Source organism: Pan troglodytes, chromosome 17 (assembly GCF_028858775.2).
Source record: "Pan troglodytes isolate AG18354 chromosome 17, NHGRI_mPanTro3-v2.0_pri, whole genome shotgun sequence".
In the NCBI taxonomy this organism is placed as follows: domain Eukaryota; kingdom Metazoa; phylum Chordata; class Mammalia; order Primates; family Hominidae; genus Pan; species Pan troglodytes.
The window spans coordinates 72,774,089-72,792,585 of NC_072415.2; the positions used below are offsets into that span (position 1 = coordinate 72,774,089).

Below are 18,497 nucleotides of genomic sequence, written 5' to 3' on the forward strand. Positions count from 1 at the left end.
TGGGAAGGGGAGGGGGGCTGGAATATAAAATATTGCTTCTATGTGTATTTTTCACCCTTTACGTATTAGAGATAATTTTTTAGGCCAGGTGCGGTGGCTCACGCATATAATCCTAGCACTTTGGGAGGCTGAGGCAGGCGGGCGGGCGGGCAGATCACCTGATGTCAGGAGTTTGAGACCAGCCTGGCCAACATGGTGAAACCTCGTCTCTACTAAAAATACAAAAATTAGCTGGACGTGGTGGTGCATCCCTGTAATCCCAGCTACTCGGGAGGCTGAGGCTGAGGCAGAAGAATCACTTGAGTCCAGGAGGCAGAAATTGTAGTGAGCCGAGATGGTGCCACTGCACTCCAGCCTGGGCAATGGAGTGAGACTGACTCAAAAAAAAAAAAATATTTTTTTTAAAGAAGCGACATAAAGCATTGATTTCTGTTTTCTGAATTTGAGCTCTTTGACTAATTTATTTTGCATTAGGCAGCAGTCTCAGCTGTTTATACTGTTCAGATTCACTGAACTTTTTTCACCTTCTGGAGAAATTCTGGGGGCTACCCCTTAAAGGTCATTGTGAAGCACATATAGCTTATCTTTATCTTTTTTTTTTTTTTTTTTTGAGACAGTGTCTCACTCTGCCACCCAGGCAGGAGTGCAGTGGCGCGATCTTGGTTCACTGCAACCTCTGCCTCCCAGGTTCAAGTGATTCTCCTGTCTTGCCTCAGCCTCCCATGTAGCTGGGATTACAGGTACACGCCACTACACCTGGGTACTTTTTGTATTTTCAGTAGAGACGGGGTTTCACCATGTTAGCCAGGCTGGTCTCAAACTCCTGACTTCGTGATCTGCCCGCCTCGGCCTCCCAAAGTGCTGGGATTACAGGCATGAGCCACTGCGCCTGGCCTGGTTTATCTTTTAATTTTAAACAAGGAAGGCTAACATGCCTATTGAAATTAGTAGACTCTGCCAGTGGTGCCTTGAGTTTTTTTTTGGCTAGCCTGAGAAGGGGGTTCCATGTGTTGTCTTGAACTGATGACAGTTCTTGATTACAGGAATAATAATTTGAAATAGCTCTAACTTGAGATAGAACTCTGTGATCCTGCGACCAGTGTTCTAATTGTACCCATGGTACGTTAGTGCTGTTGAGTCAGTTAATTCCCAGAAAAAATGAAGTGTTTTTTTTAGTGGGAATGGGGGAGGGAAAAGGAACACATGTCAAATATAGAAAAGTCAAATTAGAACATCTGCCATCTTTGGCAAACGGGCTTTCATGGTCTATTGACCAATTCTTAGTTATTATATAAATGACTACAAGACACAAATGGTACTGCTGTTGGGTTTGGTGGCTTTATAAGATTCTGTTTGTTGGACAACTAGGTTTCTCTTCTGTAGGCTTTTAGTTGTGTTGCAGAAGTTCCAAATCACCTTTGCTGTAGTTGACTATAGACTTTTTAATACATGAACACTTAAGGAGAAAATCTCCGGACCCATTGCTGTAAAATACTAAATGAAGCTGGGCGTGGTGGCTCATGCCTGTAATCCCAGCACTTTGGGAGGCTGAAGCGGGCAGATCACTTGAGGTCAGGAGTTCGAGACCCTGTCCCTACTAAAAATACAAAAAATTAGCCAAGCAAGGTGGTGCGCTGCTGTAATCCCAGCTACTCGGGAGGCCGAGGCAGGAGAATCGCTTGAACCAGGGAGGTGGAGGTTGCAATGAGCTGAGATCATGCCACTGCGCTCCAGCCTGGGTGACAGAGCAAGACTTCGTCTAAAAAAAAAAAAAACCTAAATGAAATGAAACTGTGGTCACCACATTTAGGTATTTGTATGTAACAGTGCTTTCTTCCACAATGACAAACCAGATGTTATTTTTAAAAAATTTGAATAAGCAAGTGCAAAAGAATTGAACTGCTTCAGCATAATTGTATCCTGCTACCTAATGTTCAAGAAATTGTATAGTATTTTGGTATTTAGTAAACATTTCTATCACCCTGTATGCTAATTACTGTTTAGTGCTTTATAAATATTAAGTGCTTTATAACTATTAATTTAATTCTCACAACAACCGTATGAGGTAGGTTATCACCCCGGTATTACAGATAGAGAAATGGAGTTACAGAGCAGTTTGGTAACTTGTCTAGATTTGTACAGTGAGCAAGAGAGAGGCAGAATTCAAGTTCAGGCATCACATGTCAGAGTTAACTTGTAAGTGTCCCCCTTGATTTGCTGAATATGGAAAACGTATCCCTAATGAGCTTCTGTGGTCAGTTTGGGCACATCAGCATTTGTGAAGCATAGACTTTAAACTAGTTACCACCTGGACTTGAGTTCTGGCTGTGCCACTGACACGGCTTTTCTGCATTCTTTCTTACCTGCTGCACGAGGTTGTTGAGAGGATCAAGTAAGATAATGAATGAAAGTGTCTGTGACGACAGTACTAGTTCTTACACACCATCCCTCCACATTTTGGGATGTCTGTTGCTGCTCTTTCTTGGGGTGGAAAGAGCACTGGAGCCCTTCTCTGGTCTTTGTGCTTCTTTACATGATGTGAGACCTATAGTAAACCCCTTAACCTCCTTCAGCCTCATTTATTAGAGAGAGAGAGAGAGAAAAAAAGGTGATTTTAAAAAAATCTGTTTTCGGCCAGGTGCAGTGGCTCATGCCTGTAATCCCAGCACTTTGGGAGGCTGAGGCAGGTGGATCACTTGAGGTCAGGAGTTCGAGACCAGTCTGGCCAACATGGTGAAACCCTGTCACTACTAAAAATACAAACAAATCAGCTACTCGGGAGGCTGAGGCAGGAGAATCCTATGAAAATGGGAGGCAGAGGTTGCAGTGAGCCGAGATCGTGCCATTGCACTCTAGCCTGGGCAATGAGCAAAACTTTGTCTCAGAAAACAAACAAACAAACAAACAAAAAAAACTGTTTTGAAGAACTTTGTGAGATTCAGATTTGATGATACGTGTGGAAGTGCTTTGTAAACTGTGAATGTTATACAAATGTAATGTGGTTTTATTATTTTTAGCAATGGGAAATTGCCACAGATGTTAATTAGAGTTAATTAGGGCTCATTAAGGAAGATGGGATCTACTGTTGTTGGGCACTGATGCTCAGTTACATGGAAGACTGTACAGGCATACCTTGTTTTATTGTGCTTGCTTTTGTTGTGCTTTGCAGATATTGCATTTCTTACAAATTGAAGGTTTGTGGCAACCCTGTGTTGAGTAAGTCTGTTGGCAACGTTTTTTCCAACAGCATGTGCTCACTTTGTGTCTCTGTGTCATATTTTGGTAAGTCTTGCAATATTTCAAAACTTTTCATTGTTTATAATTTTTAAAAAAATAGGGAACGTTTCATGAATTTGCATGTCATCCTTGCACAGGGACCATGCTAATTTTCTCTGTATCATTCCACTATTAGTATATATGCTGCCGAAGTGAGCACCCTTTTCATTGTTATATCTGTTAAGGTGATCTGTGATCGGTGATTTTTGATGTTACTATTGTAATTGTTTTGGGGCATCACAGACCACGCCCATGTAAGATGGCAAGCTTGATAAAGTTGTGTGTGTTTTGACTCCTTGACCGACTGGCTATTCCCCCATCTTTTTCCCTCTCCTGGGGCCTCCCTGTTCCCTGAGACACAACAGTATTGAAATTGGGCCAGTTAGTAACCCTATAAAGGCCTAAGTGTTCAATTGAAAGGAAGAGTCACAAGTCTCTCACATTAAATCAAAAGCTGAATATGATTAAACTTTGTAAAGGAAGGCATGTTGAAATCTGACAAAGGCCAAAAGCTAGTTCTCCTGTGCCACAAACAGTTAATCAAGTTGCAAATGCAAAAGAGGTTATTGAAGGAAATTAAAAGTGCTACTCCAGTGAACACATGAATCATAAGAAGGCAAAACAACCTTATTGCTGATATGGAGAACGTTTTAGTGGTCTACATAGAAGATCAAACCAGGTACAATATTCACTTAATCCAAACCCTAATCCAGAGCAAGGTCCTAACTCTCTTTAATTTTTTGAAGGCTGAGAAAGGTGAGGAAGTTTCAAAAGAGAAGTTTGAAGCTAGCAGAGGTTGGTTCATGAGATTGAAGGAAATAAGCTGTGTCCATAATACAGAGGTGCAAGGTGAAGCTGCACAAGTTATGATGTGTAGAACCTGATGTAGAATCTGCAGCAAGTTATCTGGAAGATCCCGCTAAGATCATTGATGAAGGCAGCCACACCAAGCGACAGATTTTCAGTGTAGATGGATGAAGCAGCCTTCTATTGGCAGAAGAGGCCATCTAGGACTTTCATAGCTAGAGAGGAGAAGTCAGTACCTGGCTTCCTTCAAAGGATAGGCTGACTCTCTTGTTAGGAATTAATGCAGCTGGTGACTTTAAGTTGAAGCGGATGCTCATTTACCATTTTGAAAATCCTAGGGCCCCTGAGAATTCTGCTAAATCTGCTCTGTCTGTGCTCTATGAGTGGAATAACAAAGCTGGATTACAGCACACCTGTTTGTAGCATTATTTACTTAATATTTTAAGCCCATTTTTGAGACCTACTGCTCAGAAAAAGAAAAGATTCCTTTCAAAATATTACTGCCCACTGAAAATGTACCTGGTCATCCAAGAGCTCTGATGGAGATGTACATAGAGATTAATGTTTTCATGCCTGCTAACACAACATCCATTCTGTACTCCATGTTTCAAGGAGTAATTTTGAATTTCTGGTCTTATTATTTAAGAAATACATTTTGTAAGGCTATAGCTGCCATAGATAGTAATTCCCTTGATACATCTGGACAAAATAAATTGAAAACCTTTTGGCAAGGTTTCACCATTCCGGATGCCATTAAGAACATTTGTGATTCATGGGAGGAGAACCTCCATTAACATGGGTTTAGAAGAAGTTGATTTATGGATGATAATGAGGAGTTCAAGACTTCCATGGAGGAAGTAACTGCAGATGTGTTGGAAATAGCAAAAGAACTACAATTAGAAGTGGAGCCTGGAGATGAGACTGAATTGCTGCAATCTCATGATGAAACTTGAATGGATGAGGAATTTCCTCTTATGGACAAGCAAAGAAAGTGGTTTCTTGAGAAGGAATCTACTCCTGGTGAAGAAGCTGTGAACATTGTTGAAATGACAACAAAGAATTTAGAATATTACATAAACTTAGTTGATAAAGGAGCAGCAGGGTTTGAGAGAATTGACTCCAATTTTGAAAAAAGTTCTGTGAGTAAAGTGCTATCAAAGAGAAATCTTTTGTGAAAGGAATAGTTAGTTGAGCAGCAGACTTTATTGTCTTATTTCAAGAAATTGCCACAGCCACTCCAATCTGCAGCAGCAACCACCTGAATCAGTCAGCAGCCATCAACATTGAGGCTAGACCCTTCACCAGCAAAAAGATTATGACTTGCCAAAGGCTCAGATCATTGTTAGTACCTTTTAGCAGTATTTTTAAATTAAGGTGTGTGCATTGTGCTTTATACGTAATGCTGTTACAAACTTAATAGACTATACCGTGTAAACATAACTTTTTATATGCACTAGGAAACCAAAAAATTCATGTGACTTTATTGTGATATTCGCCCTATAACAGTGGTCTGGAACTGAACCTGCAGTATTTCTGAGGTATGCCTATACACATTCATTCATTTAATCAGTAATTACTGTGATTATTTACTATATCGTGATCCTTTGAATTAAAGATGATTAATGTGAATTGTCTAGGATCCCTTGAATTAGTTACCACTTTGAGGGCATGTTTGTGGAAACAAGCCAACATTAACAATAAAAAGGTGAAAAGTGTTCTAATGGAGACATAGTATTCGCAGGTTACTGTAGTAGCAGGAATGGGGAGAGAGAGCCTCCAAACTCCACTGTGTTGCCCTCGAAGGACTAGGAGTAGACTGTTGCTTCAGTTCTGGGATCCTGAATTGTTTTAGGAGCAACTCTAAATTATTGGTTCCAGATACAGTCGACCGAGTTTAGGATTAATAGTTCCAGTTGAATCCTTAGCATTTACCAAATACTTCCAGGCATCTGGGCCTTTTTATCACTTGAATCGTTTTGGGCTCTATTTGTATTATAGTTTGTGAGGATCTAAATTCTGGGTTAAGCAAATATTCATTTTGATTTTTTGAAACAAAAAAATGCAAATGTGCATGTGCTGGAGGTTGCACTAAAGCCTGACAGTAGCCTAGAGTACACTGAGGGACATTCTTGTATTTCTTTTTTTTAAGGCCTGTGAGGTTTTATTTTTCTATGGATTTATGAGGTTGATGGGAAGTGCTGTTTATCTTCTGAAGGGAGGTACTTTTTTTTAGTTTGGTGTCATACGTACACCACATTCATGTAAAAATTGGAAGATGATGATTTGGTCATGACCTGGGGTCATTTTTTAAAAACCTCTGTATCTCCTCTCTGGATCTTCATGGAAGAAGGAATTTTTATAAAAACCTCTCGTCTATGCTAGGAAGAAACAAAATCTTTCAGCATTCATATAAGCATAAAACAACTTATTAGCTCTTTTATCCATGGCTGTAAAACCTGTACTACACACATGGCAAGTTGTCTTTACTAATGACCTATTATAAATTATTTTTATCTTGAGTAGATGGCAGTGGCTCTGTGAAATATTGTCTTGTAGTAATGTGGATGACAACACTGGAAAATGAGCTGCTTTTTGCTTTTTGTGTTTTATAATTATGAGAAACACCATGGTAACAAAAAAAATTATTTCAGCCTGTCTGACTAAAATAAGTCATGCTTCTAATCCAAATAAAATACTTCTAATTCAAACCAATCAACATTCAGGTTAATTACCTGCCAGTGGGTATTTTCCACCATCTATTATTAAATAACACCTATTTGCCCTATGTGAAAATTTTTACAGAGACTTCAGTTAACTCATTAGAGCAATATCAACACTTGACAGGCTGATTTTTATGGGGGATGTTAACAGAAATGTTAGCACCAATGTAATCAGGAGGAGAATAGTTATTGGCCCTTGTGATTATGAAGCAGAAGCTCAATGATCCCTTGCTTTGTAACCAAGTCATGTGAGGGACTTGGTGTTTAATTCACAAAATGAATATGTGATGAGAAAAGTTCTACAAACATATCTTGGAACTGCTTAAGAGGATGTCATTCTTTTTTTTTTTCTTTTTTTTTGAGGCAGGATCTGGTACTGTTGCTTAGACGGGAGTGTAGTGGTGCGATTTCCTCTCACTGCAGCCTCTGCCTCCTATGCTCAGGGCATCCTCCCACCTCAGCCTCCCTAGTGGCTGGGACTACAGGTGCATGCCACCTGTAATTTGGCATTTTAAATTTTTGTATTTTTGTAATCTGGCTAATTTTAATTTTTGTATTGTTTGTAGAGACGAGGTTTTGCCATGTTGCCCAGGCTGATCTCAAACTCCTTAGTTCAAGTAATCCGCCTGTCTTGGCCTCCCAAAGTGCTGGGATTATAGACATAAGCTACCCTGCCTGGCCGAGGATGTCATTCTTAAGATACCACACAGAAGTTCATTTCTGAGAGTAGGGATTGTCTTGTTTGTATAGTTGGAATGCTTATTTTATATCCTGAATTGGCTTGTAGCCATTAGAATTGGAAGGTGTCATTGCTTCCTACTTTTATAGATATGCATACTTCCCCTTCCCAGCCCCCCATCAAAACAACAACAACAACAACAAAACCAGTTGACCACCCTCTTGGTTTTAAGAAACTGACAGATTACCCCAGGTAGCATCAACCTCCAGATAATCCTGATGATGGGTAAAAGAAAGTAGTACAGTTCATTTATCTTTAGGGTACTATCACAGGCACAATTAAACTTACCCCATGCACAGTATCTTCTTTATCTTTTAGAAACGTATGTAATATTGGAATAGACTAAACCAGGGTTGTCTGTAGACAGTTACTAAATCAGAACCTGACAAATGCCATAAGTGAAGTAATGTCTGTTAAATGGCACATGTGTACATATGTAACTAACCTGCACATTGTGCACATGTACCCTAAAACTTAAAGTATAATAATAATAATACATAAAAAAATTAAAAAAAAAAAAGAGTATAGCTTTGCCAGGCTTCACTTGTATAAAATCGGTGAGAACCTCATGGATAGCCCAGAGATGGCCTGGAATCTTTGCACCGGAAGGGGGCAGAGAGCATCTAATAGTTTCTTACCTAGCATAGAAACCTCTGCTTGTCCATTCCTGATTGATGGTTAGCTGGCCTCTGCTTGTTGACTGCATTGTGTTGAGCCTTGGCCCCTTGAAATATGGTCTGTGGACCAGCACCATCAGCCTCTCCTGGGAGCTTGTTAGAAATGCAGAATCTCAGGCCCCACCTCAGACTTACTGCATAATCGGCATTTTAACAAGATCCCCAGGAGTTTCATCTGCATGGTGGGAGTGGGAGAGAGTAGAAGTTGAAGGAGGTAAACCACTGTGTGGTTCAGGCGAGACACTGAGGGCCTGAGCTAGGGCAGTGGGAGGGAGTAAAGGAGATTGATGTGGAAATTATCCTGGGACTCAGTAGCTAACTGGCTCTTTTGGCAACAGAAGCTCCAAGATGACAAGTTTACAGTTGGGTGATGGAAGAATTGTGGATCAGTTCATAAAAGTAGGAAGCAACAGATTGTGTAGCGGATATCACTGATTAATTCAGTGATCCTTGAGGACCAGGCACTACTTAGGAGTTGGCGACATAATGAATGAAAGTGTGTCCTCTGTTCTTGGTATTTACAATTTAACATTGAAGGGACTGGTTTTGCTGAGGCTTGAGTTTGAAATGGTAATACACGTTAAGCTGACTGCAGCCATCTGTTTAGTTGGTAAATGGGCCTGGCTCACCACCCAGCTTCCAAATCTCAGTGGAGGTTTGTCACTTTCTACTGGTTACCATATGTGTGGTAACTCTCAGGAAGTGATATAGACATTATTTATTTACTTGGTTTTCTTCTAGGAGCCATTTATTTTTTTCCATATACAAAATAAATGCTAGCACTAGCTATGGCTATCAGACAGAAGTGAGGAGGTATAAAAAGAATATGTATTACATTTATGAAGCTCTTAGGATGTATGTCTTTTGAATGTTGAGTTTTTCCTATCTAATGGGAGGTGACGTTTACATAAATAATAATAATAAAACTTGAAATGCCTTATTGGAGGCATTTACACAGTGCCAGGGGAATCCAGAAAGGCTGACATACCAGCTCCCTGGAAGTAGAATCCTCTGGAAAGGATTCCTGGGAAAGATTCTCTGAGAAAATGAGAGACTAGCATTGCATGAAAAGGGCATGCCAGGTACTGCAGCATGAATGACAGGGCTCGATGTGGGTGGGGAATGGTGAGTAGTTTGGAGTGGTGAAATTTTAGGTGATGAGATGAAAAGTGGTAGGAGATGAGACTAAAAGAGAGGTTGAGGCCATGTGGTGAAAGGCCTCACATGCTAAGGACTTGACTCGATAAGCAAGTCAAGTGGAGAATGACGTGATTAGATTTGTAGTCTTTGGCATTAACTGGGCAGCCAGCTGGAGGATAGATTGGCGAGGGACTAACTAGAAACTTGAAGACTGCCTTAGTAGGGCCTTTGATAAACATGTTTTGACTTTGTGTGTTAAAACAGCCTGTTAGGAGCTGACGAAGGAATGATATGCTGCCCTTGGCTCAGGGAGTTCAGCCTAGTGGCAGGGAAGGAAAGCATGCAGTGCTGCTTGGAATGTGCTGCTTGTGAGGTTTGTACAAGGTATTTGTCGTTCCAAAAAGGGAGGTAATCACCTCTGCTGCAGTTGTGATAGGGTCGGTGGGAGATGCTTTTGAGGATTAGGAAGAGTAGACCAGGAGCTGGAGTGGATGGGATAGGACATTTTTGGCAGGGGACCTAGAAGTTAGATGAAGGTCTACACGAGGTCAGTGCAGATGACGAACCATGAACATAGGATAATTGTTTACAATGTAGAATTGTTGGGTTTTAATGAATGATTATATGTGGAGGGGGGAAGGGCAGTTCAGGATTTTTTATTCACTCCTGAACTAATTTGAGTACAGCAGTTCCCACTTAATTTGAGAAGGGTATGTTCCAAGACCTCTAGCGGATGCCTGAAGCTGGGGGTAGTACCTATACCTATAGGTAGAACATTAGATATACAATAGGCCATGTGTATCCATGGGTTCTGCATTAATGGATTCAACCAACCACAGACCGAAAATATTCAGGAAAAAAAACCAGTAAAAAATAATAGCCTAGGTAACATAGTGAGACCCTTTCTCTACCATTTTTTTTTTCTTAAATTAGCCAAATGTGGTGGCACATGCCTGTAGTCCCAGCTGCCCAGGAGGCTGAAGTGGGAGGATGGCTTGAGCCTGGGAGGCCGAGCCTGCAGTGAGTTGTGATGGTGCCACTGCACTGCAGCCTGGGCGACAAAGTGAGACCTGTCTCAAAAACAACAAAACCCCAAAACAATGCAACAATGCAACAATAAAAAATAATAAAAAAATGCAGTATAACAACTATTGGATATTTACATAGCGTTTACATTGTGTTAAGTATTATAAGTAATCTAGAGATAATTTAAAGTATGTGGGAGGATATGCATAAGTTATATACAAATATTTATATAAGGGACTTGAGTGTCCATTGATTTTGGTATCTTTTGGGGTGGGTGGTGGTCCTGGAACCAGTACCACTTGGATAGCAAGGGATGACTCTACTATGTTTTTTCCTATACATATATTCCTATGATAAAGTTTAATTTCTAAATTAGGTACAGTAAGAGATTAACAACAATAAATACTAATACAATGGAACAGTTATAACAATATACTGTAATAAAAGTTATGTGAATATGGTCTGTCAATCTTACTGTATTGTACTCATCTATTTTTGGACTGTGGTTGGCTGTGGGTAACTGAAACTGTGGAAAGTAAAATTGCAGATAAGTGCAGACTACTGTATGTCCTGCATGTTGGTAACTAGGGATATGGTGTGAACTAGACCAACAACATTTTATATGTCTGGATGACTTGGAGGTTTCTAGTTTAGGGGTGACTGTAATCCCATTAACCAACAGGCAGAATATGCGAGCAGGAATTGGTTTTAGGGTATGGGGAGAGATGATGAGTTAGAATTTGGATGTGTTAAGTCTGAGGTTCCTGAAGAATACTCAAGTATGTCTGTAAGAGCTCCAGGATCATCTCTATTTAGGTAGTACTTTTGAAGCCTTTGGATTGAATGAAATTGTTAGAGTGAGGAAAGGCCTTAGGAAGCAACTCCGAAGAATGCCTATATTTAAAAAGTAGTAGCAAGTTATATTGAGTGAAATAATTCAGACATGAAGGAGATACACCTCTATGATTATGTTTATATGAAGGTCAGTTAGCTGGCAAAGCTAATTTTTGGTGATGTATTGTAGTGGTTACCTTTCAGCGGGATATGGATGGGAAGGGACATGAGGAGCCGTCTGGTCTTGATATTGCTCTTTGTATTGATTTGGGTTTTAGTTTTCTGGGTGGGTACATATACAACAGTTCATTGATTCGTACCCTTATGGTTTGTGTGCTTTATTAGATGTAAGTTATATCTCAGTGGAAGAAGAGAAGAGGCCCTGAAGGCAGAAATTTGAACAGTATTTCTATCCTGAAGGGAGAGAGGGAGAAAGAGGCTAAGGATGATGGATGAACAGAGGGGAAAAATTTAAACAAAGGAAAGAAAGAAATAAGCAGGCATGGAGCATCCATGAAGGAGTTAACCCTAGGTGGGAAGAGGGTCATCTGTTTCCATAAGGCTTTTAGGAAGGATGGATAAAGAGATTCTTGTAAGAGCTCTGGAAGTCTTTGGGTCTCAATTGGCCTCAGTTTTCTTAGTGAATTAGAAGGTAAAGAAGAGTCACATCTCAATATTTATTGTAATATGCTTTTTATCGAGCTCATCAACCAACTAATCATAGTGTATACCATCTGTTGTGAATTCATGAGTGATTTCAACTACTGCTGAATTTTTGGAGGATTGATCCTTCCTTGGGCCATCCTAAAGCACCTTACTGCACTGGAAGGGAAGCGGGGACAAAGGAGAGGTGGAGGAGCTGATTGCCAAACTTGGTTTTACAGGTTCGGCAATGCTTGCATTGGGTAGGTTTGTTTTGATAGCAAGCACAGCTTGTAGTTCCCTGCTCCTAATCTGTAGGGGTGTGTATGTGTTTGGGCAGGAGGGAGGGTGGGTAGGTCGGGAGGCAGAAAGGCAGGATGTTCAGAAGCCTTCATGAAAGCTGCGGGTAGTAAATAACCAAGCTGGGATTGTGCTTTCTATTATATTCTGTTTCCTTTCTGTTTATAAACTCATTTATGGATATTTCTGAGATAGATTTGATTTTTTTCTTATGACTTCTTTTTTCTTATAACTTATAGGTAAGAGCTGATTCTGAAGAATGTATTTTCCATTCTTAGATTATCAAAATAACTCATGGATTAAATCTGTTTATAAAGTGAACATAAAGACATGGTAAATTTTAAGTTCAGGTAGATATAAACCAGATGGTATAGAGGACAATTAATAAATAATAAACACTGTTAAGAAACCATGCTAAACCTATCATGGAAATCTTGTTAATTGTAGTAAGCATTGTATTTTCATTTTGTGCTCAGGACTGGGCTAGATGCCAAGATTTTAAATTATGGTTATTGAAACGAAAACGAGCATTATTTTAGTTTTTCTTAAGAACATAATTATGGCTGGGCACGGTGGCTCATGCCTGTAATCCCAGCACTTTGGGAGACTGAGGCAGGGGATCACCTGAGGTCAGGAGTTCAAGACCAGCCTGGCCAACATGGTGAGACCCCATACATACTAAAAATACAAAAACTAGCCAGGCGTGGTGGTGCACACCTTTGTAATCCCAGCTACTGTGGAAGCTGAGGCAGGAGAATTGCTTGAACCTGGGAGGCGGAGGTTGCAGTGAGCCAAGATCATGCCACTGCACTCCAGCCTGGGCAACAGAGTCAGACTCTGTCTCAAAAAGAAGAAAAAAAAAAAGAATATAATTGCTCAAATATTTACTGATGTCTTCAGATCATCTAGCTATTTTATATTCCCGTAGCAAAGTTGTGTTTTGTAGATTTTTAATAAAGGTAGTTTGAGAACTAGGATAGAAACTCTTGAGAAAGAACCATAATTGCTCACTCTTCATATGATGAATTGCTAAACAGCAGTAAGAGTGGAAAAAAGTAATAGACCGTTCTTGATTTTATAGGCCCTGGTGGAATGGCTGTAGAGTTCGGTTGTTTTTTACTTGCTCAGGAACTTTGTATTTATTGGGCTAGCAGTTGTTGGCACAAAGGTTTGTTTGTGTTCAAAAGTCACTGATTAGTGGTAACAGAAACTTTTTTTCATATGGGACACTGTCTTTTTTTCCCTGAGTCTACTTAGTCAATTCAGATGTGGAGTGCTTGCTTCCCAAGGTATAAGGTGCTTTGAAGGCTGGGGGAAAAGATGAGTCACCAGATCCTCTGCCTTTTCAGAAGCTTAAGCCAATTGCACAAGGACGCAGATTATCATAAAACAGAGCAGAGTAAGGCAGTACTATAGGGTTCTTCCTGTCAATTTCTTGCAAATACTTCTTGAACTTTGTGCCTTTTATGTGCCACTCTTTAACAAGAAGGTCCTTGCCCTTGTGACTTCAAAGTAGGGAGTAAACTTACCAAATACTTTTATAAATAATTGTTTAATTGTAATTGTTATGTGTGCCACGAGGAAGAAATCTAGTATGCAGTGAATTCTTGTTTATGCTGAGACCTGAGGATTGAATAGTAGCTTGGGTTACAGGGTACGTGAAAGAGCATTGCAAATAGGGAAACAGTGTGTTTGAAAGCCCTGAGGTAGGAAGCCCGGCAAGTTTAAGGACTTAGAGGGAGGACCAGTGTGAATATAGTGTAGTGATTGAGAATATCAGGAAATTGTAAGGGGCCATATCATGGGTGTGTGGTCTGGGGCTAACTTCTGCCTGACCGAATGCTTTGGTCATTATAGTTTTTCTCCTCTTAAATTCAATGCAAAATAGGTAGATATATGAATTCTCTGTTAAGTCTAGCTACAAAGGCCTTTGAGGCCACAGTGTTTTGGAATTGATTTTAAGATAATGGGAAACCATTCCATTGAGTTATCAAATGTTCTTTAGATTTGTCTTTTTCAAGGACAGGTGCCATGACTATCATTTTCTAACTTTTTATCTTATCAGTAGGAGGGAGAAAAGGAAGATAAAAGTAACGCGGTCTTTTCTATAATCTGAACACACAAGAACAACCACTTTTTCTGTTCTTCCTATGTACATGACTTTCTTCATCTTTTAGCCACCTACACAGCTGTGTAGTTCCTTATACAGCTATATTGATTGACTCTATGTTATCTGAGGCCCCAAGATGCTCCCAGAATGCAAAGGGGTGTGGTCTGAGAATAAAGGCATAGTCTTTTTACTGGCTTAATGTAATTTTTTTTTTTTTTGAGGTGGAGTCTTGCTCTGTCGCCCAGGCTGGAGTGCAGTGGCGCTATCTTGGCTCACTGCAACTTCCGCCTCCCGGGTTCAAGCGATTCTCCTGCCTCAGCCTCCCGAGTAGCTGGGACTGCAGGTGCCCACCACCATGCCTGGCTAATTTTTGTATTTTCAGTAGAGACGGGGTTTCACCATGTTGGTCAGGCTGGTCTTGAATTCCTGACCTTGTGATCCACCTGGCTCGGCCTCCCAAAGTGTTGGGATTACAGGTGTGAGCCACTGCAGCTGGCCTTTTAAAATTTTTATCGGAAGCTCTGTTTTACTCTGTTTCTGCCCCATCCCAGCACACTCATTTTCCTTTTCTTAGAAAAGAAAAATTAGTACCTCTTATTGAATGAGTATATAAAATTCCCTGCTGTATATTCCAGCTTCCCGTAACTCACCCCCAATGATAATAAACTGTGCTGAACATCAAGGATGTTTGATTGAGGACATTAAAAATCACCAATTCAGTGTGTTCTCTTGATACTTTAAAAACCAATTTCCATTTTAATGGAGTTGGAATACAGCATTCTAATTTGTATGTCCTGTTAGGGAGACATTAAATGAAATTATACTTGCTTAGGATTTTTTTTTAACACTTTTTATCCATAAACAAGAGAGGTCCCAGGGTTACTTACAAAGTCAATTATTTTTAAATTAAGGGGCAGGTTAATTAGTTTCTTTATAGTTATTATTGAAGTATTATTTTCTGTTCTTTTTCCCTCTCTTGGTTGTCTTAATCCTTTGCATCATTTCCCTATTTTTGAGTAGATTAAGTGATAGTGAATAGGAAAAACTTAAAAACAGCTTTTTTTTTTTTAGAATTTTTTTTTTATTACGGAAAATTTAAACACAATTACAAAAGTAGGCAAAATAATGTAATGAACTCTCACGTAATCATTACCCAGCATCAGCAGTTGCCAACTCATGGCCAGTCTTACTTTATCTCGAATCACCTTCCTCTGCTTAGGTTATTTTGAAACTAATCCTAGATCTCGTATCATTTCATCCATAAATACCTCTAAACTTAAGTATCTCCATACAGAAATACTCCTTTGGAAGTACTTCAGTCAAAACGATGACACTGTTATTTTCTTAAAAATTAACACTAATTCCTATTTTTCAGCAATTACCTAGTCAGTGATCAAATTTCCATTAATCTTACATTTTTGGTTTGAATTATGATCCAAATGTGGTCCAAACCTAGTAATTGCGTTTTTTATGTCTTTTAAATTTCTTTTAATTTTAGGTTTCCCGCCTCTCCAGCTCTTCTTCCCTCTCCTCTTCCACCCTCCCCTTCTCCCTCTCTTTCCTTGCAATTTACTTGTTGAAAAAACCAGGTTATTTGTCCTGTAGAGTTTCTCATAGGGTGAGTTTTTGTGACTGCATCTCTGTGGTGGTTACATTGAAATTTTGGATATATATGTTGATAGGCTTTTTAATTTTTTTGAGTTTTGCTTAATGTTTACTACTTTGATGTGGAGAGGTAAGTTGGATCTTCTTTTGCTGGATTTAGAGCAGAGGTCCAAAACTGGTGCCCGTGGGACACATGTGGCTCACAGGTGTGTTTTGTTTGGTAGGCACAATTGGAAATACTTTAAAGTTAATTGCCATGAGTTAGACATTGTAAAGTTCCCATAAGAATCAAGATTTCTTCTTTTTTTAAATTCTGTTTTAAAAAATCAGAGTATCTGGGCACCCCAGCTTCTGTGGCAATGCCTCTGGTGAGTGGTGGGGCTCCTTCAGAGGGCGCATGCCCGCACCTGGTGCAGAGCACACTCCTCATACAGGCTTCCTGCCTGGTCCCAGAGGCCTGCTGGGTTTGTGAACCCTGACTTAGAGCAACAGAAATTACCTTTATTTGTGTGGTGTCTCTGAAATTCAATGCATTTTTTGCCGCATGTTTTCTCCAAGCTGGTATTTGAGCTGTTTCACTGTCTAAGAATTGATGTTTATTCAGAGAGTGGTCAGAGTGCCAGCTGAAGTTCCTGCTGTGCTTCATACCTCTGTCTTAAGCCTGACTCCATGCATTGCATGAATTTGTTCTCATGTGCCTCTCCCTTGGACTGTGGATATTGGTTTTTTAGTGCCTAACAGAAGGCTTGGTGTATAGTAGGTGCTCAATTCTTATTGAATGAGTAAGGGAGAAAAGGAACCAGTAAATCAGCCTGATAATGAAGGCATAGGAAGATAAACAGATCATGTAATGCACATCCATGTTTGAAACTTCAGTGATGTTAGCACCTCTACTTCCTCCACTGGCATGTGTTACTGGAAGTGATTGTAATCATGGTATGTTACTAGTATAACACTGTACAATATTATAAATAATTTGTGTAGATATGCACGTTTAGCTCAGACATTAGTCACATGTAAATCAGGGATAGGCTTCTTAATAATAGATTTTTAAACATTAGCTAGGCTTTCCTTTCTTGCCCTAAGAATTTGGAGTTTGAATTCCTCCATTTGGTTTATGTCCAAAGGAAGGAAGTACAGCATGGATAGAGCCCACAAACTTGAAGATAGTTTAGGAGGTATAGCTGGTGTAATTTCGTAATGTTTTAAAACCTGGCATTTGGATATCATTTAAAAACAATAATAATTTTAATACCATTGCATTTTAGGGTTTAGTAATCTTATTTGTTACACTAATGCATACTTTGAAATTAGAGTTGAGGTTTTAATTTTTTTGGTAGATGTTAAGCCTGCCTGAACCTTTACTTGCTGCTGACAACCTTTGATAAAAAGTGTGGGTGGGGTCAGGTTCTGTACCCTTTGACTCCAGGAGAATATTTAGTTTATCATGATTAAGAGAACAGGAAAAGTAAACACGTTACCAGTTGCATGTTCTAGTATAGGCTAAATTCTTATTCCCTAGTGGTTATTACATGAAAATGTAGTTTGAATGACTCCAAACAATCAATAAACTAACATTGCATTAAGAAATCTAGCTCATTTTATTTGAAAAACGTCTTTAGATGACCAAGCGAAAAGACTTTAAAAAATGGTAATGAAAATGGAATGCAGCTACTGCAGCTAATAAAAAATTTCAGATAGCAATTGTTACAACCATATGCCTTTATAGCTAGACATTAGAATTATGATAGCATGAGTTTATACATTCTATTATTTTTCCTCCCTTTCTCGTGTTTTTATAAATAGGTGATAAAAAATGTTTTGCCTGCCAATTGAATGATTTCGTAGCTGAAGTAGAAACATTTAGGTTTCTGTAGCATTAAATTGTGAAGACAACTGGAGTGGTACTTACTGAAGAAACTCTCTGTATGTCCTAGAATAAGAAGCAATGATGTGCTGCTTCTGATTTTTCTTGCATTTTAAATTCTCGGCCAACCTACAGCCATGATCTTTAGCACAGTGATATCACCGTGACTTCACAGACATGGTCTAGAATCTGTACCCTTACCCACATATGAAGAATAAAATTGATTAAAGGTTAAAAAAAAAAAAAAGAAATCTAGCTCATTTTATACTGTTAAAAATTGTCAACAAGTGGTACTATTAAAAGTGAGGTGTTTCAATTTTAAGCAGTCCTTCAGTGGCATTTGTGGGTGGTGAGAACTCTCATTGAGAGCATGTGGGTGCCTTCACATAGTGCAGTGGTGAGTGACGGGGATGTGCTATAGTGTTGCAAGAAATTAGAGGTTTTTTGGAGTAATTTTAATAGTACCACCGTTCTGTATTTACCAAATACTTTACATTTTTTAAACCATTTCAGTATTGAAATTATAATCACTAAACCAAATCTTTGAAAAATTCATGATTAAAATTAAAATTCTTAATGTTACTCTTGCCTCTTTTAGTGACTGAATTGAAAAAAGTTACTGGTAGTAAATGTTGGCCAGTGTTCTACATATGAATCTATGATAAGAATTTTTACAATCTGGAGGAAAACTATAAAGATTTGAAATCCAAATACTGTACTAGTATATAGTGAACTGTGTCAGAGACTGGGTCAG

At 39.3% G+C, this 18,497-nt stretch overlaps 1 protein-coding gene and 1 non-coding gene across 3 annotated transcripts in view; one reads left to right on the forward strand and one right to left on the reverse strand.

Moving 5' to 3' along the window:
* The window catches only part of PHLPP1 (PH domain and leucine rich repeat protein phosphatase 1), a 253,822-nt gene that overhangs the window by 12,352 nt on the left and 222,973 nt on the right, over positions 1-18,497 (forward strand). The window lies entirely within an intron of this gene.
* On the reverse strand, positions 3,330-3,436 carry LOC112206337 (U6 spliceosomal RNA). Its single transcript, XR_002940560.1, has one exon. It is a non-coding gene; the product is annotated as a U6 spliceosomal RNA (small nuclear RNA).